General features: G+C 39.2%; 1 protein-coding gene across 1 annotated transcript in view; it reads right to left on the bottom strand.

Moving 5' to 3' along the window:
* Positions 1–22,408, bottom strand: part of PCDH9 (protocadherin 9) — an 89,820-nt gene that overhangs the window by 45,721 nt on the left and 21,691 nt on the right. The window lies entirely within an intron of this gene.

The raw sequence follows: 22,408 nt of genomic DNA, 5'->3' as shown, positions 1-22,408 counted from the left end.
TGAGAGGCTCTGGACTGGAGTCTAAGGGGTATTGTTTCTCCTTATGGAGAGTGAAACACCATCTCTGGCTTGTCAAGGTATATACTATATTACTAGTGACTCATCAGTGTATAATAAAGCCACATATTACAGATGTGGCAGGCAGGCAAAAAGAGGATCTACTGAAATCAGACACCGATCACCACAGAACCCAATGCTGATCTACACCACTGAGGAGGTGGTGATGGAGAACTCAGTCGAGGGGTTCAAGAGAGGCCTGGTTGTCTTCCTGGAGCAGAACAATATTGTTATTAGGTTCTGTAGAAGGACGTAGATCTGGGGATTTATTCTGGCGGAATATAGGATGAACTGGATGGACAAATGTCTTTTTTTGCTCACAATGTTGCTCACTATGTGTCGGAGCTCTAATATTAATGCTCAATTTCACACATATTACTGCTTTTTTATTCATTTTATATTTTTTTAGCAATATAGTGAATGTTTATATATCAGACTTTAATTCAGAGTTGTACAACCTTTATTGGTTCAAGGACCATATTGTCATACAGAACCAATTCCAAGGGCCACACTTTGTGTGACATTTATAGCATATTGAAAGTACATATCATAAGGCTATGCTCACACTAGGCGTTTTATCAGCGCTTTTTTCTGCATCAAAACCTGCTCTCTTGGTAGTAAAGAAGCAGCAGAAAAAAGCAGGTCTTTCATGCATTTTTTAATGCATTTCTTGTGTGTTTTTTGCGGCATTTTTGTCATGCCATATTTGTCTCTTGTGTGCAAAAATAAAAACAATGTGATTCTACTTCATCCGGTTTTGGTACAAAAAAACCTGATACCTGAATTTTTTGCTGCGCTTTTTCAGCATTTTTTCACCACATTTTACTTTCAATGGGTGAAAACATGCTCTATTCTGCAAAAAACTAACAAAGGTACAAAATACTGACACAAATAAACCGATGTGTGTGCATTAGATTTCTGAAATTTCAGACTTTGCTGGTACTGTAAAAAGCAGCTGAAAATTAGCCTAAAAAAATGCTGAAAACATGCCCAGTGTGAACATAGCCTAACGGTGCAATTTTTACTTACAGGTTTCTTGCCTCCACCAATCAGCTCTCAAATACTAAGTTCACACAAAGTTTTTGATTTACAAATAGATTCTTCTGTCTGCTGTTTTTGTAATTAAGGAATCCAATAACAATTTCACACTGATTCTTTAATATCAATTACCATAATTAGAGATGAATGAATAGTTTGAAGTGAAATGGAATTCTACTCAAAATTTCTAAAAATATGTATTTATAACTGAAAAAAAATGACCTGGAGTATAAGTTGGTATACATGCAAAATAGGAGCATGTTCACACTGGCCATAAACAAACAAAATGTAAGACAGAGACAAAATGAGCATAAACCCTGTTCTAAGTAAATAAGTATAAGCAATGCTGCATATGAAGAACGTAGGGTACTTCGTGAACACAGATTTTGATTAAAAAAGCATAAAAGTCATCCCATCAGCATCAAGGTGTTCCACAATGGACTATCCCAATTGTACAGGTTATATGTTCATTTTGTTTTTTTCTTTTTTTAACCATGTATTCATCAAAACGCAGAATTTTCTGTAATTTGCTGCTCTCAAATCTGGACCATAATGGTCCATGAAAAGGTTAAAAAAAATTATACTCAGCTCTTCGTCCCTTCCACTACTCACCACCACCTGACCCTGCATGTTCTGATTAACTAACATTCACATTTGAGTCTTTGGTCATTTTACACTGTGCCAGACTTCCTAGTGGCATGGCACCCAGGAGGGTTCTGCGCATGCGTGCAAAAGGTCACGGTCAACATCATGATGTCATGAGTCACCACTGTCCTCCCATGCAACTGCACAGAACTCTCTAGGGTGCCATGATACCCGTTAGATTCCAACTGGATTAATGGAGGTTCACAAGATGTGAAGAGGACTGTACAAGAGGCGGTGAGTAGCAGAGGGGCTTAAGAAGTGAGCGGAAGGTGAGTATAATGATTTTTTTTTTTTTAGATATCATGTTTATTATGCTCTGGTCCCTGCCGAGAACCCAGACCATAACTTGAGATATTACATTTGCAAAGACTAACATCTCCATAAATCAAATTTCCCAGAAAAAATGCACAGATTAATTCAAATTATGCCTGATCTGCTCATCTCTACAACATTAGGTAAATTTAGATGAAAGGTGAACACTAACTCATGTCTTTATGACTGTAGTAATGGCACAGTGGAAGTATAAATGTTATTGATCACAAACCATCCTAGCATATTTATATAGCCTGTAATTTCATAGATGTATTTTCTGTCAAAACGATAGCTTTCAGGCATGCTGACGACAATATGACCTAAGACTGACAACCTAGAACGAAATTCACTGACACTTCACTTGTCAAACTTGCTTCTTCTTTAAAAATAATCAGGGAATCTTTTTTTAGTAGTAAAACTATTTATGAACACTCCCTGACAGAAGTTACATCACTTATCCATACTATGTAAATAAAAGCTTATAACCGGACGTTAAATTCATCCCTTGGTTGTATAAATTATTCTTTTGAAAGCTGAAACTCTCCAAAATGTGGTTTAGGTTAAGAAAATAAATTGGCATCAATGCAGAAATATTGATCAGTTAATGGACACAGAATGGTCAGATTTTGGCAAGACAAAAGTTTTGTCGCCAGGCCATATAATGCACCCAATCCTAGTTTACAGCCTCACCTGTGCTCAGTAAATGATCGGTTAAATAGTGGGTGTGTATAAAAAGAAAGCCAGCACCCCCAGACCTTCACTTGAACTGCAACTTGAGCTCTGACAACATGCCAAACATCCACACTGCAACCTGGATTATCAAGAGGCTGAAGACCAGATCCACTGCAGAGGTGGCTGGCACCTTTAATGTGTCTCAGCGTCAAGTACAATGGGATAAGCGGATTCCTATATATAGTTAAAATATAACTTTTATTTCTATCTTCTTAAAAAAGTGCAGACATGTAGTGCTAACAAAAGTGCAAGGTGCATACGTACAACATGAAGACACATATAAAAACGCATCTGCGTATCACCGCCAATGAAAAAAATAATGCCTAGTGACAGTGACTAGCATTACATACAGGTCTACGATGTCCGTGAATCCGTAACCCTCTAGATCTCAGAGTTATAGATCTGCATACACAAAAAATGCGGTAGGATAGCGCACCAGAAAGCTATATTGCTACCAGTCTTCAAGCTTATTGGTGATCGCTATTGTGATACACACATTCCTACCAGGCGGTATGATCCCATTTCAATGCTCATATATCCGCAGTGACCCTGTGGTCATATAAATATCCTAGATACATATACATATCAGGTATGATTCCACATACGTCACCAATGTCTATGTAAATATAATACTCATCAGTCTTCTGCCGGTTACCATCTGGACCTTATGTAATGCTAGTCACTGTCACTAGGCATTATTTTTTTCATTGGCGGTGATACGCAGATGCGTTTTTATATGTGTCTTCATGTTGTACGTATGCACCTTACACTTTTGTTAGCACTATATGTCTGCACTTTTTTAAGAAGATAGAAATAAAAGTTATATTTTAACTATATATAGGAATCCGCTTATCCCATTGTAGTTTTTTTGGTTCCTTTGACTTTGGAGTCTAGCTGGTTTTGATCAGCGTCAAGTACAAAGAATTAAAAAAAAGATATGAAGAGACTGGAGATGTGTTTGACAAGCCCAGGTCCAGCAGACCCAGCAAGACAACTGCTCAGGAGGAACATTTGTTGGTTAGAAAATCCAAAGTAAGCCCCTCTTCCACTGCAGCAGAGCTCCAACAGGCCTGGTCACCTCAAGTCCCAGTGTCAACTAGAACAGTTTGTAGGATTCTATCTCAAAATGTCCTCCATGGTTGAATCAGTGCCCAGAAGCCAGCACTAAACAAAAGGCAAATAAAAAACCGTGTGGCATTTGCAAAGTCCCACAGCCTGCTAAACAGAAGCATGCTGAAAAAGTGGCAGAAGGTGAATTTCTCTGATGAATCTTCAGTAGAATTACACCACAGCCGCCGCAAATACAGCAGGAGATCTACTGGAGATTGTATGGCTCCAAAATACACCCAGAAAACAGTTACATTTGGTGGTGGAAAGATCATGGTCTGGGGTTACATTCAGTATGGGGGTGTGGAAACCATTTGCAAGGTGGAATGCAATATCAATAGCCTAAAATATCAAATAGTATTAGCTACTCATATTCCAAATCATAAAATGGGTAAAATTCTGCAGCAGGATGGTGCTCCATCTCATACATCCATCTCTACAACAAAGTTCCTCCAGGCAAAAAAGATCAAGGTGCTCAAGGACAGGTCAGCCCAGTCACCAGACATGAACATCATTGAGCATGTTTGGGGTAGGATGAAACAGGAAGCTTGGAAGACAAAACCAAAAAATCTAAATGGACTCTGGGAGGCATGGAAGACTGCATTATTTGCTATTCCTGGTGACTTTATTAATAAATTGTATGAATCATTGTTGAACCGCATGGATGCAGTCCTTCAAGCTCATGGAAGTTACAAAAAATATTAAATATAACTCTAACAGCACCACAACTTCATTCACCAATGTTATGCAATATATATTTGTATTTTAAGTTAATTATTTGTTTGAACATGATATTACTTTCTGTGGGCGACAACACTTTTGTCTTGCCAAAATCTGGCCATTCTGTGTCTATTAACTGATCAATATTTCTGCACTATTTCTATTTTCTTATCCTAAACCACATTTCGGAGGGTTTCAGCTTTCAAAAGAATAATTTATACACCCAATGGATGAATTTAACGTCAGGTTATAAGCTTTTATTTACATAACATGGATAAGCGGCATAACTTCTGTCAGGGAGTGTACAATAGTCAAGGGCTTACCGAAATTACAAAAGACTACACAGAGTGCAGTCAAGCTGATATTAGTGTGTTCCTGCTTTGCTTACTCCTTGAATGGACAAATGAAATGAAGGTTGTCAATGGCATGATAATATTATTTATGTGTATAATGTTTTACATTTTCACATGTCAAATCAATAAGAAATACATTTAGGGTTGTGTGGTATTTCAAGGGTTTTCTGGGATAAAACTAAACTTCTACATTGCTTTATGGCACTGCAGGTAGCCAAATCCTGACAATGTGCAGATTGCACACTCTGTTGTCTGCTCGAATGGTCATCACGTGGCCGAAGTATGTGATTTGCATACTGGCATTCAGGTGGTGACTAGCTTTTTATCCACTTCACTCAGTAGAAAATTGGCATTTAAAGGCATTAGCTTGACATTAGTGATGAGCAAGTATGCTTGTTGCTCGAGTTTCTCCGAGTATGCTAGGGTGGTCTCTGAGTATTTCAGCGTGCTCAGAGATTTAGTTTATGTTGACGCAGCTGCATGACAGCTTTGCGGCTGCTAGACAGCTTGAATACATATGGGGATTCCTAACAAAGAGGCAATCATGTTGGTCACATGACGACTGCTCAAAGAAATCAATCATATCGTGACGCTGACATTGTGCATATTACACACACACACAGTAAAAATTTGTCTCCTTGCAGCGCCATAGAAAAACTGCAAAATTTTTCTTTTAGAGTATGTGAACATGTTGAGTATTTGCAGCAGATATTCCTGGGGCAAAAACCAGAGGAAAAACACTGTGGAAAATATGATCAACGCGTTTTTACATTTCATATATTTTCACTTGTTTTTTTCTTATTAACTTGCTGCAGATTTTTAAAAAATGGTTCAAATTCTCAAGTAAAAAATAAGTAGCATGTCCATAAGATTTCATAAATCTCATTCTCAATCGCTTTTCTGATACAACAAAATGTTCGGTTATTTCACAGAAAAAAAAGTGTGGAAAAAAACGAGCCACAATCAAAGTGTGAGAACAAGTCCTAAGTATGGAAACCCCCTTTAATAGTGGAACGCCCTACTTTTCTTCACTAACTTTCAAAGAAAATAATAAAAAAGGTTAACCACTTACATTTGCATATCTTAATGTAATGAAAACATATTTGCCTCTGACATCTAAGTACTTTTTAAGTGTAGTAATTTCTGCTAGTGTACGCTGTTACTAATGCTATCTCTGCATGATGTCGTCTCATTTATGTTATGCCTCTTAACTACTCGGTCCTTTCATATAATCAATGTGAAGAGTGGTGACATTTGCAGTGTTAATATTGAAATCAAATGTTTAAAAATCTTGTATTTCTATGCCTTAAACGGTTCATTAAAATCATTTTGTATACAACCAAAACATTATTACCAAGATCAACGTTTACACTGATCCTACTCTGTAAAAGGGTTGAGTGTTAATGCGCTAATGTTCTACTGTGTCTCCGATTATCGGGAATGTAAGTTTGGCATTTGGGATGTTTTCTTTACTAAGGAACTTTAAACTTTGTGAGTCCTTTGAAACGTTAATCAAAAAAAATGATGAAATATTTATTATTTGATTTGGTCTAAAGAAGACATACTTCTTTCTGTGTAGAAGTAAAAAAATAGAATAAAAAGTAATTAAAAGGTCTTATGTACCCAAATGTGATACTAGTAATGCACTGCGCTACTTATGTAGTGCAGTGTAATGTCTCAGCTTATCAGTAAAAGGCTATATTAAGGCCGAGGTCACACTTGTGAGTGCAATGCGAGTCTCTTGCATCAGTACCCGGCACTGCCGCCGGCACTAGGGACTGGAGCGCGAGGCTGCATGTATTTCTATGCAGGTGAACGCTCCGGTCCGAACTGCTGGTGGCAGTGCCGGGTATTGATGCGAGTTTCTCTAATTGCACTCAAGTGTGACCCTGTTATGATACGGTGGTCTAGGAGCAACATGGAACGAGCTCTGAAGGAAGTGGTAACTGTACTGACCGCAGTCCCTAAGCTCAACACAACACTAGAAGTAGCCGTGGAATGCTCCTAACTCTCCCTAGGCATCTCGTCACAGCCTAAGAGCTAACTACCCCTAAAGAAAGGAGCAGGAAAGCTATCTTGCCTCACAGAAAAATCCCCAAAGGATAGATTAGCCCCCCACAAATAATGACTGTGAGTGGGGAGGGAAAAGACATACACAGAATGAAACTAGGATGAGCACAGGAGGCCAGTCTAGCTTGATAGAAAGGACAGGATGGAATACTGTGCGGTCAGTATAAAACTACAAAAATCCACGCAGAGTTTACAAAAAATCTCCACACCTGACTAAAGGTGTGGAGGGCAAATCTGCCTCCCAGAGCTTCCAGCAATACAGAATTAATTCACACTGATGAGCTGGACAAACATAGAAAGCACAGAATGGATAAGTCCACAATCTATGGACAGAAAAGAGCAAGCAAAAACTTAGCTTTGCAGAACTGGTCAGGATAACAGGGAACTCCAAAGAGATGTGAATCCAACCAGGAACCATTTTCAAGTGGCACTGGCTGAAGAAAGAGCCAGGCCTAAATAGCCGAGCAGAAGAGAAGATAAGTGGAGGCAGCTGAAGACAGCTAACTCCAAGGAACAGCCATACATCTAGAAACCACAAGAGGGAGCCCAAGAGCAGAACTCACAAAAGTGCCACTTACAACCACCGGAGGGAGCCCAAGAGCGGAATTCACAACATGACCCCAGCCCAACACAACCCAATTTTCTAACACCAAAAGCAGTAGGACCAATGTTATTTAATTGGCCAAGTTGTTCGAATGACAATCATCCAAACTGAAAAAAAAAAAAATCAACTCAACTCAGCATGAAATCGTCTCCTCCCAATTTCGGATGAGTCTTGCCTATTCAATTCTATGGGTGCACAAAAAGAAAATAATTTCCCATATAGGTCATCCACATAACATTAGAGTTTTTGAAACACATTGCAATTATTAATATAGGAATCTGCTTTTAGCTTTTAAATGTATTCAGTGCTGAGAGTTAAAACCGGATGCTATACGGATGCCATAAGGATTACATAAGGGTGACAATGCAGATGGAAAATTGTCTTTTTCTGAATGAAAATCTGAAGATTTTTTATATGATTGGTAGAACTGTGATTGTTAGGTCTATGATCATAGCCATAGAAATTCAACGGCAGCCTGCAATTGCATCGTAAGAGTCAATGGGTTGACAGAGGAAGCTCCCTCCTTCTGTCAAACTCTATACATGCCACAGTTAACAGTCAATAGAGCCATAAACTAATGGCCGATAGTGCTCACTTGTGGCTGGTGTGTCCTTACATGCAGCAGGGAGTGGGCAGGGTGAGATAGTGGAAGTTGAACTCTGTAAGGCTACGTTCCCAGGTTGAGCTTTTGGTGAGATTTTGATGTTGCAGATTTTCTGCACTCATTAAGTAAAATAGGTTACTTGCATTTAAAAAAAAAATACACATGAAAAACTCACCAAAAGCTCATGGTGGGAACATAGCCTAAAGGTTGAGGAAGGATGAAGTTCACTCTCTGAATCCAAGATTCAAGGTTTACCTTATTTCTATGTTAAATAGATACAATTTATATAAAAATGATATAGATAGATAGGAGGTTGGATATTTTTACTACAATAATGTTTCATCCTTCACAGACAAGTAACAAAATAACTGTAAAAAAATGACAATAAGACCATTTTCTTATTTATGAGTAATTTCTACCAGTCTACGACGTATGTGAATGTTTCGTGTACATGTGTAAACACCGCAAAATGTTATTTTTCATTTTGTCTGCATTACTGAATGAAATAATAAATCTTTCTTCAGATTCTTATCTCAGGTCTCCCCACAGACTTTAATCACATTTTTGAAGCTAAATCCTTGTGGTAAATTTATCTCAATAAAATCAAATCCTTTGTGTTTTATCTTGAATTTTCATTTTCACTATATAAACATTTATGAGATTTCTTTCCATTGCCTACTGTTCTGGTAGATAAATCCTATATTTAACTATGTTTATGTGTGTTTTTCTACTTGACTAATATAAGATTATTTCAAATGCATGGTGAGATGCTGACACATGTAAAGACATAGTGACATCACAAAACTCCGTGGCTCCTAGGTGACATCACTATATACACATCTGCATACATCACATATCTAAAGGAGTGCTACAAGACACTGTAGGTACAATAACAGTTATCTAGCACATAAAAAGTGTGTCAAAAATATCAATACTCTTACAATGTATTTATTAGACTGGCCTGACATTCACAGCCTGGGAACAGACCCCAATGTCCGGAAGGCCCACGAATCTCCTGACTCAACCTCAGCATCCTTATATATGATTATGAGGCTGCTCACTACAGGTCAGGATGCCATGGCCAAAAAAGATTGTGAATATCAAACTAAGCCTTAAGACCGCATACACATTAGATGGCTGTTGGAAAAACGATGGTTCGGCCGATTGTTCAGCTGCCAGCCATCTTGGCTGGCTCTCTCGTAGCAAGAATGCTCATTCGGCCAAGTGCTCCTGTGTTCCCGTGAGAAATATGCCACCAAATATGTCTTCTCTCTGGGGGTTCAACACAATCTGCCATCAAAAATCAGACATGACAGATCGTATTGATCTGGCGTCTCCGATTTTGCATTGTTTCCCTCAACAATTCCCTCGGCAGATTGTTTCCATAGGCATCAAATTGTCCTTAACTTCTTACATTAAAGTATTGTCTGAAACCGTCAATTTTGGTGGGTTCAGTCGACAATAGTCTAAAGTGTATGGGGGGGGCTTAATGTTTGCAGCTGTTATGTGCTAGCATCCCGATTACGCTTAAAATTTTGTGCGACCAGGAACAACAGCCATTTTACAATGCAGTAATTGTAAAATCAATGCTGACTGCTGATATTATAAGCCCCATGCTATTTGTGTAGGTGGATGCTCATTTAGTTCAGTAGAGAAGTTGTGCAGGCACCACAGTGGTGGCTACATCGGTTATAAGATTTATATCAACATAAAAGTCCTTATGGCAAGGCTGAAATCGAAAATTAAAAGGCAAGAGGTGTGTGAGATGTGTTCCACCAATAGCTTAGTGCATTGCTGAAAGTGAAGGAAAATGGCCAATATATTCATGATGTATAAGCGCAGCACATCAACCATCAGGAAGGAGGCTCCTACATCTACAAACGCATCTCGTCAGTGTAAACCAACAATGAAGCAAAACGGGAAAACAATATCAAGGAAAGTTTTTAAAACACATTAATTGACCTCATACAAGCGTCAAATAACTTTGCATGAAGTGAGGCTACACTAGATGACCCACTCACTACTTCTGGACCTTGTTTTTGGTCATATCGATAATGATATCATTGGACAGTTATGTCAAACTGTCAGAATTATTTTTTGAAAAATATCAGTATATCAGTTTATAGCACTAATGTGACATGTAAGAGCAAGATCCAGAACTGATCAGTAGAACCGAGTTTATGAATGAGCACCCCTCCTCATGATCACAATGTGACCTGTAAATTAGCATTGGATGGCGGTGACTCTAATGTGATAGCGGACAAAATCAGCATATTTATATCTCAGTACGCCAGAAATACACGCATCTGCAGTTAACATCATTTCAATAATTACCATAACTGGATTTGCTCTTGGGGATCAAGATCAAATTCTAGATACTCTAATACTATTGAAGACATCAAATGCTTTTTGTTAATAAGCTTTATATATACTTTCTCACTAAATCCTTTTAGCACTGTTTGCTTAGGATGTCATGAACACTGACAGAAAATGACATCAGCGTAAAACTATCGCTTTATATTCCCATGAATTACACTGTGAATGTGTCCTCACAAGACTTTCCGCCAAGAGAATGTGTTCACAGTAAACTGGCACCAGAGACATCGGCATTTAGGACAGCACAGAGAGCACATCCTAATATAGAACCTCTTTTTCCAACGTCTGAAATCATGATCATAACATCTAACCACTTACAAGACAACCAAATCAAATCACATTACGCTGTTAGTCCAGTGACTTTTGGGGGTCGGATTTACTGACAAAATATTCTCCCTTTTAATATGTGTGACGTATGCTTCATTTTCTAGCAAAAGTGCGGTAAAAAAAAATCTATTCTTGAAACGTACCAAGACTATGAAGAGCTACCCATCTTTTTTATTTGTATCAGAAAGAATGGAGAACAGGCTTCAAATGTCCAGATAGTGGCAGTAAATATGTTAATAAATCTTCTAAAATTAACTTCTTTTTGGAACTCGGAAAATTTAGACAGACCTTTAAAATACTTGTGTTAAGACTGTAGTTAGGATTTTTTTCTTACCAATGAAAAAGATATAACCTAACACCTAAAGAATACCTCCACAAGTGCTGGCCTATAGGTGCTGATCTGCGGGGCCTGGTAGCAACTACTACACGCTCAATTTTTTTGGAGAGAAGAGAATGACTGGTTTGTCAGCATGGGACCAAAAGTTTGCAAATTGTGTATGACCATGATTACTGTTCGAGCAGATGTAATCCTGCCGGTTGCACATTTCGTTTGGCAATCTGCAGAGATAAGGGGGCATTGTAGAAATGTATGCTTAGCCAGAAAAACCTTTGTCCTACATATATAGTGCTGTGTATACCACACACAGAAGACATACCACTATGCCACATACATAGCACTGTTAGTTATCACGTCCCAGCAAAGAAGAGGCAACTGTGGTCAGCCAAGGTCGAGGTTTGCTTCTTTCCTTAGTTGTTTTTGCACTCTCTCCCCCACCCTATCCTGTCTGTTCAGTAAGAGCTGCCACCTTCGTAAAAGGAATTATCCGGGATGTTTATTATTTGTTACTATGGGACTAAACAGTAGGTAGTTGTTAACCGGCAGGGATCGTCCCGTGCACAACGGGCAGGTAGGTAGTTAGCAACTCTCTGCCTGTTAGTTCTTTGACCCCCCCCACACACAAAAATAATAAAAGTCTTGGATAACCCCTTTATGCCAGAATATCTAGCAAGAAGATCTGGATATCATATGATAAAGCTACACAGGCAGAAGAGGAGGGGAGGTAAGACCTTTAACAATGTTCCTTTTGAGCCTTCATCCATATTCCTACCTAACTACACCTGTGGACTGTGTCCTTCCGCCCACCCAGCTATACCCAGCTTATTTACAGGTAACATGTATTGCATTGAGCAGCTTTTGCAGAAATATAGATGAAATGGTGCCACTACGGTAATTAATGCATCTGAAACAAACTTCACTAAAAAAGATTTGTCTATTTTGTATTCCAGCCTTTGGAGACTAATTATAGTTTAGAATGAAGGTACTTCTCCGTCTGTTTGCAATGACAATATAGTGATTGTGACTTTAAAAATCCTGTGCTCAGAATCACAGAGAGATGATAAACAGGACAGATGAATCTTTACAGACATGGAAGGTTTCATTTACATCTGCGCTTTCCATTCTTTTGCTCCATTATACCCAAAACAGAAACCCACCGATGACGGACACCAATGGAGCCTGATAGACTTCATTGACTTTACTGGGTCTGTTGTGTGCCTGCCTTGGTGGCCATCATTTTACCAGACAAAATAGAAACGCATGCTACACTAATTTGTTGCGCATTTTTGTCAGAATCTGTGGCTGAGGCTTTAGTGTCTATTCCCTGCATATGCCTGTTGGAAGACACCAATGATCAATTCACTATATATCCATTAACCCATTACTTCTATATTATCAGAATAGAGTACAAAGTCTTATGTACAGTACCTGAAATGCAATTTTTATTTTTCTTTTGGATCATCCTGTCAGTATATGAACCGTGTCTTGTAGGTTTCTAAATATGAATAAATCATGACGTACCTTGGGCCATTTCACTTCATCAATCCAGAAAATAAATCATTTTAGATTTCCTACAGAAGATTTGCTAACAACAAACCCAAACTGGTCCAGAGTCTGCATTATATCACACTGCTAAAGTTCCTAGGGACATATTGGCAACCTACACCCTTTACTGTTCTCTTTCGTGTGCCTCAGGCCTACATTAGTGACTCTACAGAATCCTGCTCACAATTCGGAATGAGCCATCTTCTGATACATAGGGCATGATGTTACCAGACATAATGTGTTTAGGCAGCGAGTTAAACAATGAAGGCAGAAGAAAGAAGACGATTCTCCTCTACAAAGTGAGTTAGAGGGATCATTGGGGTAATAGAATCAAATTGTTACAATGCGATCTAGGTTAGGGAGTAGAGGCAATGATTTTAGGAGTCTATTTGGGATCTCTTTAAGCTGCGGCTAATGACGTCTAGCTACACCCTACTGTTGACATCTTTACAGACATAAACATGGACACTTGGGTAATGCAAACATGTGGTTTTATAAAAGGATAAAAAGCCCCTTTTTGGTTTTATGTTCTGTCTACAGAGAACAATACTGATATTTAACACTAAAACTATTCTTTATGTTGATTAAACTAAGTCTACGGATGACATGAAGAAGAGGAATAGGTCATATATTGTATTGGGGATTCGGGCATTTACTCTACATATGGAGGCTTACAGTAGCTGTCTGGGAATGAGATATTGATGACCTATCGTTAGACTAGAACATCAATATTAGTTTAGTGGGGTCTGACACAAAGCAAAACCATTAATTAGCAGATTCTTGGTTATCAATATACCAGTCCTGGACCATCCCATTAAAACATTCCTAGATTCACTTTTATATTGAAATATTTTGCAAATATAATCTCTCCTAGATGTTTAGTAGTGATGAGCGAGTATGAGTGTGCTCGCTACTCAAGTTTTTCAAGCATGCTCGGGTGTTCGAGTATCTTGGGCGTGCTCATACATTATGTTTGAGTCCCCATAGCTGCATGATTTGCGGTTGTTAGACAAACTGAACACATGCAGTGATTGCCTGTTTGTTATGGAGTCCTCACATGTATTCAGGCTGTCTAGCAGCAACAAATCATGCTGCTGCGGGGACTCAAACATAATATACGAGCACGCCCAAGATACTCAGAGACCACCCGAGCATGTTCGGAAATCTCGAGTAACGAGCACACGCGCTCATCACTAATGTTTAGTAATCAGCTTGCGGCGCATGACAAAGTCAACTATAAGACTCTAGGCATACCCAATATGTACATATAACAGAAATATCAAAAATCCATAATAAACTGTAATGAGTATTATAACGGAGCGTAGCCAAAATGAAAAGTCTATCGCCTGCAAACGGCTGATTTTTGCCAAAAAACATTTTGTTGTTAAATCAATTGCCTACTGCTGATGCTAAGGTGGAAAGGTAGTTTTAAATGTGTGCATATGTTTGGTAAAGGAACTAGCTTCAGCAGGTAAAATCATAGTCTTTATTGTAGCCATTAAAAAAAGGTGAGTCTAAGAACACACAGTGTTCGAAAAGCGTCCAGTTCCTATTCATCAGTACCCTCCGTATTACGATTATATTCTATATTAGCTATTTTCTATTAAAAAAAAATCCTTGTTTTTTAATGGCTACAATAAAGACTATGTGAGTCTATTATGCTTCTACGTCCGGCAGAGACATGATCTAGTACTTCATCCCAAGATCATTACTGGGACTCAACCAAGGGCGAGCTGAAAAAAACTATTTCTTTACTAGTATTAAATGTGTGCAGTCCATGGTAATTTCACAAGGACCATATTAGAGGAGATTGCTTGGACTGAAATGGCTGACCACCGGGTTTCATGACCTGAGCTACCTGCCTCATATGTGGCTATGAGACAGATACCGTAAGTTAGTTAGTTAGCTTGGTGGGCTCTGAGTAAAGACCAAAATGGTCAGAAACGCGCCAACCTGATGCATTTATTTCCAATTTTTTTGCATATTTTTCTACCTGTTTGCAGTGAACTAATGCATTTTGAATAAATATCCCATTTATTATATGGAACTATGTGCTGGCGTTTTGAGTGGACTTACATATCAAATCCCACCCAGGACAAAATCTGCAGGTGTTTGTATGTTCTCCCCGTGTTTGCGTGGGTTTCCTGCAGGTTTTCCAGTTTCCTCCCACAGTCTCAAGAGACTGATAAGGAATGTAGATTGTGAGCCCCAATGGGGTCAGCGATGATGATGTCTGTTAAGCGCTGAGGAATGAATGGTGCAATGTAGGTAAGCCAAATTAGCAAACATGTGGCCATTAGTTTAGGTGAGGAGACCCGGCGGTCAGGCCGGGTATTCCGATGCCAGCTCGGTCTGTGAACACGGATCATGTAAATGCAACCTTCGACAGAGAAATTTTGCCAGTGGCATTCTTGATATCTCTCTGGTTTCCGAAGATGGTCCTGATGCGGTTGTCGAGATGAAACCACCCCTTTAACAATGTAAAATAAAGTCTAAAATGTAATCTTAATCTGATCTATTCAATGATTTGCTACATTCATTTGAAACCAAATCTAGATGAAAACTTTGCACAAGCCTCTTTAAGAGAAAAAAAAGAAGAAGAAAGTCTGTGAGTCATAACGATGAAAAGAAAATCACATTTATACCCAAGTCACACACACAAGCGCTGCTTTTTACAGCCTGATGTACACGATGATTTTGCATTACTCGGCACTCATTTACATTTTACAACATTTAGGCAAAATAAAATTAGAAATAAATCCCCCAAAAATGCGTTCTTGGTAACATCCTTTCAAATCACATTGAGAAAATCTGTAAGCGGCAAGAGACAAATAATATTAATCCGTTCGGAGAATGCAGCCCCTAAATAAATAAATAAGTAGCGCACGGGGATGCGATGAATGATTTACATCCATGCATTTCACTTTGCCAGCATTATGTTGTTTATATTCCGCCGATCTGCCTCAATCACTTTCAATGTGATGCCGCATGCAAGCTGCTGACATGCATCACTAGTTACAGGAACAAAAGGAGAGAAGCATTTTCACATCCAATTCACATTATAGTGAAAAATGTTAAAGCCAAAAGTATGATGGATGAACATGATGCAGAAAATGCTGCCATTAAATGGGACTTGTGGATTTCGTATGCGCGGCTTTGCTAGACAGACAGAAGCATTCCCCTTCCGAATTGCTAAAAGCACAATGTCAGGCTCTGCAGCAAGTGCACAAAATGTCTTTAACTGGGAGCGGGGTGTAATGAACTGGTAATTATACAGCTGCTATTAATAGCACCCAGTACACACAGGCAAGGGTCTTCCCAGCTATAAAACCACATCATTTTGCATTTTTCACAGCCCCTTTTCTTCTATGTTGTCTATTTATCACCATTGACCAATATGAGATTCTCTAGAAGGAAGAGACACTTTCGGATACATATTCCATTCATACACATTTCCATGGATGTTCGCTATTTTCTATTCAATAGGATTATTCATGCTTCATACATAGAAGCGATGATAAAAGTGCAGGAGGAAAAGAAGCGCTTTATGGTTTTATTCTGAAATAATATCCTTACGGTTTCGATTCCCTTTTTCTGATCACTTTCATTGCCCGCTGCTCCTAGTGAAGGAGTGTATAATGGAACAATGGTGGTTAATGATCAGGATTGTCAACATTGTTTCTTATTGTTTAGGGACAGTTCTCAAAAAATTGTCAATAGACGGCCCTTCCGGTAAGTCGGTGCACAAGTGAGACCCTACGCCATTAAGCAATACATAGAAATTTTGCACTCAGATGTGATTCACAAGGATGCAATGTTATTTGTAGAAATATCCAGAAAAAAGACGTTTCGGTCTACAACTCAACCTTCATCAGTCAACCAGATAAGAGAGTGATCGCGTTTGCAGCGCTGCGTAGGCCATGTGGTATCCACCGCTACTTAGCAAGGCATACGCGGTCACTCTCTTATCCAGTTGACCAATGAACGTTACGTTATAGACCAAAACGTCTTATTTTTAGTTAATCACTGCATGTCTGTCCGAGTTTGATCTGATATTTGGATAGCACTTGGCCATGCAAGCCAATGAGTGGATGGAAAACTTTGGACTGGACTTGGATGACATCTGAGTACAGTCCAATTTCTACGTACTGACAGAATGGAGAAGATGGAGAAAATGTTTACTCCATCTTCTCTTCATCCAAAAGAATAGGATCACACTATGCTGTCATTCTGATCAAACTATTCTCTCATCTAAGTAGATTCTCTCAAGAGAGAATCTACAGGCGTCTACACCTACCCTTACATATAGACCCTTCTAAAATATAAGGCCTGGATGCTTTTTTGATAAATATATTACAGGTTGTAGGCACTAGATTCTGTGATGGGGCTTTGATCCAGGGAACTAGTCTAACTGTCGTATGTGGAGACGAGAAGGAACTATTCCGCCCAATATGGGGCAATTAGCACCTGTCTCATGGTTTCCCTTCCTTTGGCTCAACATCTTTAGTTATAGGATGAACTCGATGGTGCGGAGTCTACTTTCATCTTTAATACTATGAAACTATAAAACATAGCAGACATCATATTGATGAAACCAAAGCAGCATATTCAACACCGGTCTTCCATAGGCATTAAATAAGACCTGGGAGATATTCCTCAGCACAGACATATTTGGGTGGATTTTCTGACCAACATATACGCAGGTATACAAATTGTAGTTGGCGTATGATGAAACATTTAGTGAATAATCAAGAATGTTCTCAGAGGGAAAAACAAGATAATCTGGTAGTTATGATACCTTTTAATGGCTCACATTAAAATAAGTGATGTTACAAAGCAAGCTTTCAAGACCACTTAGGTCCCTTCTTTAGGAATGGTATAACAAAGCTGGCTTTGTAACATCATTTCTTTTATTTTTGTTAGCCATTAAAAGGTATAACTAGTGATGAGAGAATATACTCGTTACTCGAGATTTCCAAGCACGCTCGGGTGACCTCCGAGTATTTTTTTTAGTACTTGGAGATTTAGTTTTCCTCACCTCAGCTGAATGATTTACATCTCCTAGCCAGCTTGATTACATGTGGGGATTCCCTAGCAACCAGGCAACCCCCACATGTACTTATGCTGGCTAACATATGTAAATCATTCAGCTGCGGGAAAAGAAAAAAAAATCTCCAAGCACTAAAAAATACTCAGGAGGTCACCCGAGCATGCTCGAGAAATCTCGAGTAACGAGTATATTAACTTATCACTAATAACTACCAGATTATCTTGTTTTTCCCATTGAGAGCATTCTTTTTCCAACTGGCTAACAAGGTACCCAACCCCCATTTTTGTTTTAAGTGAATAACCAATAATCATCTTGCAATGACAAAAGTTTTTTTGCCATTCCGACCGCAAACAAACGGCCTTTTCAATTTTGGACCAAAATAAATTTAATAAATGCAATATTGAGTAAGATAGTCATATCTAAGAAATGGTATTGAATGGAGTTAAAAAAAAGTGGAAAGAAAAGCATTACCATTGTACTTGGCTTTTTATACAAAGCTGTAATACAATTGTTTACATGAAATAAAAACAAAAAATGTTTCCTTACAAAAAATCCTAATTAATGTAATGCAATGCTTCTGAAGTACCTCAAATGTGGCGTACAAAGCACGGAAAAAACATGCAAGAGACGAGTATTTTCCATGGAAGCTGGCTACAAGAGAAACCTAGATGTAATCTGAGAGCACATTCTGTTCCATCTTTGTAGGATGCAGAATAGAAAATTTAGGGCAGGAGCATAAAGATGATGGAAAGCACTCATCCCACGTGCAAGAAATACACACAACAGTTCTGCTCTCTGCTTCTTTATGATATATCTTTTAAAAGTCATCCCAAAGGGAACAACTTCCAGTTGGAACAGGTAAGTACAGTACTTGATACGAGCAAACAGATTTACAAGGTTGGAGATTTGCTGTGAGCATGTTCAAAGCATTTCACTAAAAAAATATATAAAAATCGAAAAAGACTATAGGGTGGCAGATTTTTGCATTGTAACTGGCCCTTGAACCAGAGGGGCCTCTACATACAGGCAGCACGGTGGCTCAGTGGTTAGCGCTGCAGTGCTGGGGGTCCTGGGTTCAAATCCCACCAAGGACAACATCTGTAGGGAGTTTGTATGTTCTCCCCGTGTTTGCGTGGGTTTCCTCCGGGTACTCCGGTTTCATCCTACACTTCAAAGACATACTGATAGGGAATGTAGATTGTGAGCTCCAATGCGGACAGTGACGATAATGTATTAAAAGCGTTGTGGAATTAATGGCGCTGTATAAATGAGTAAAATAAATAAGGCTGTATTAATGATAAGCTGTATTAATGATAGTCGAGGAATCCTGCTAAAGATACCTTGCTTTAGGGTCCAGAGTTATGCCACTGGGAGCACCCTGACTTTTATATAAATCTATTTACCACGTAGATCTCAGTGTAGCCTAAAAATACAGATGCATAATATATATTATAAATCCAGGTTTGAGATACATCTGGAAAACAAAACAGCTCTGTAATATTACCTTTCCAGCAAATTTTTCAGCTACAAGCTTCTGATTTGCTGAATTGAGAACAAATAATAATAATAAATATATATATATATATATATATATATATATATATACTGTGCATCATGCATCCACTCTTACTTCACATAGACAATATGAGAACATATTTCAGACTCGTCTCTGTACGTTTTGCCAATCAAATACTAAATGTCATTATCCCTAGAACGCACTGGTTGTGCAAAGGACAATGAAAATCTCCAATTTCAAGCTAAATCCTATCAAATGCTTGAAAGATTACAGTGCATTTCCAGAGTTCACATTCACTTGCTTAACCAGTGATTTTTTTTTGAGTGCGGTTGTTAAGAAATATATATATCTAAAGATTTTTCTTTGGCCTGAACTTACCTCCCTGGATATTTATAAATATAAAGTGACAGGCCAATGCTAGCTCCAGCGCTTGTCTGAGACTATAAACCCGAAATCTAGATTGCTATCTTGACCCAAGAAACAAAAGCAAGAAATGATAAAATATTGCAGCGTCGGGCGCTGAAAGTACGACAGATCCCCGCGCATTTCACAGACAGGAATAAATCTGACTAGACCTGAGATTTTTGAACCTTTAAATGGGATGAAGCTTTGCTGCTTCACAAATTGTGGCAAGGTGCAAATGGAACATTCATCACACATTTTCTATGTATTCTCAAGGGGAAATGCTAGAAAATAGAGTCCGAAACATAACCTAGAATACGATTAGGCATTTGTAGACTCTGATTGAAAAAAACAATGTCATATAGTCATATTACCTCTTAGTGACCACCGATACATCTTTTTACAGACCTGAGATATGAGAACAGCAGCCCTTGGTGGGTTAAAAAAAAGAGCAGCTGTCAGCTGTACGCTATAGCTAACACTACAATTGGTGATGGCACCTACCATAGCCATTTAACCACTTAGATGCTGATATTTACAACAGCACATAGATGGCTAAGGTAACGTTCACATTTGCGTTGTTGGGTGCAGCGTCCGCGACGCAACCAACAACGCATGTACACAACGCAGCGTTTTGCGACGCATGCGTTGTCATAAGATCGTACAGAGCAGGAATTTCGGCGCAGGGAAAATGCTACAAGTAGCGTCCTCTGCGCCCTGTCTGTGCGTCAATATGACGCATGCATCGTAAAACGCAATACAACGCATACAGGCGCATGACGCATGCGTCGACGACGCGGTGCCCAACAATGCAAATGTGAATGTAACCTAACAGAGTGTGGCGGTTCCATCTTTAACCCATTGGCACGCTGAGATCATGATTGTGTGGTCTTGATGCTTGTCATGGCAATTTATGGCCAAATAACGGCCTTAGAGTCTGCCGGCTATAGTGGCCTGTTCAGCAATTTGCAACACTGAGGTGGTAAGAATAATATTTTATGAATTCCCATCATTCCACTTTGCATTAATTAAATAATAATGAAGAGGGGTCTATAAGAGCCACTGGTGAATGAGCTGCTATGAACGCAGCATCATTGACTGGTCAGTAAGGCTGCGTTCCCAGCAGGGCTGTGCTGCTTTGACCTCGTACTGTGGGAAAAAGCCAGTGATGAGCTCACTGCAGTTCAAGCTCAGTGAGTTCACACAGCTCACTCACCAGTGGTTCTCAGCCTGGACAGTCGGATCTTGGCACTGTGCAGGTTTAAAACTATTTATCTATCAGACATGGATTACGCGGGACAGAACGATGGAGAGGTGAGGGATAGTGTTGTTTTTTCACTTTAGTTTTATTACAGACGAGGGCTTCAGTCGAATTAGGCATTAGGTGAGTATAACTGTGTATATTATGTTTAACTGTGTTTTGTTTTATTTCTAATAAAGGACTTAATTTGGGCTGTGTCTTTATTTATCATATAACTATAGGATTAGTAATGGAGAGGTGTCTTATAGACCACACTTGCCACCACTACAGGTCAAGTGGGAAGACACAGGCAAAGCTCCATAATTGGCTCATTTAATAGATGCACCTTTTCTGGGCAACTGTGGGCTGCTATTTTTAGGCTGGAGGGGGCTACCTCTTTTCTTAATAGCCAGCTTTGCTGAAGCTGACAGCTGAGGGTTGCAGCCCCCAGCTGTGAGTTTTGCCTCTCTGGTTATAGATAAAAGAGGGGAACCCAGGACATTTTTTTGTTAATTATTTATTTACAGTGCCGGAGCGACAGATGAATACTCCCATCAGCCACTCCTGCTGTCACTGCTATTAGTGGCAGCAGGCGTAGGCTGATGAGAGTAATAGTCCCATCAGCCGCTGCCTGCTGTCATTGTTCTTACATAATGAATACAACTCTCATCATTCTCCCCTGCTCACGCTGATCTCCAGCAGAGCAGAGGAGAATGATGCAAGCCATCTTCAGCACTTGGCACCGGTGAACAGTGCTTATGGTAGTGCTTCTTCCCTGGCACCCATCCGAGTGGTACTGATGCATCATACGGGCGGCATATGATTGCCACATGTGCGCCGCAAGTATTACCCACATGGACACTGACATCTCCGGTACCGATTTTTCCCGGTACCAGACATATCAGGACGTGTGAAACTGGCCTTAGTCAGCACGTGATCACATGTATGCAAATTACCAACCACTCTCACCAACAATCCCGGTGAATCCTACTTTGCTGGTCTCTTAACATTTTTTCCTGTATGAGAGGTTTTTCTACTTTTCTTTTGATCTTGACAAATAAATGTTTGGTCATTTTGTGTGTGGCTCGCCTTCAGCAAAATTAGATTGTTAATTGTCACACAAGTTTAGTTTTTATTATTTGGAAAAGTAAACATATTTCCAGTTTTGATCTGTTACATACTCAAAGAAAAACAGCATATTTGACATTAGCCAGGGTTCTCCCACACAAACACACACACACAATATATATGTGTGCTGCTAAGACTTCAGGGAAAACTTAAAAGGAACCTCTCATGTAAAATAATGCTATTAACCTGCAGATATGGGGTTAATCTACAGATTAATGGTGTTATGGTGCCATTCGGCTCCAGCA

The sequence above is a fragment of the Ranitomeya imitator genome, chromosome 3 (assembly GCF_032444005.1).
Source record: "Ranitomeya imitator isolate aRanImi1 chromosome 3, aRanImi1.pri, whole genome shotgun sequence".
NCBI classification, from domain to species: Eukaryota; Metazoa; Chordata; class Amphibia; order Anura; family Dendrobatidae; genus Ranitomeya; species Ranitomeya imitator.
The sequence above is the reverse complement of the archived record's forward strand: the minus strand, read 5'-3'. Positions and strand labels throughout refer to the sequence as shown.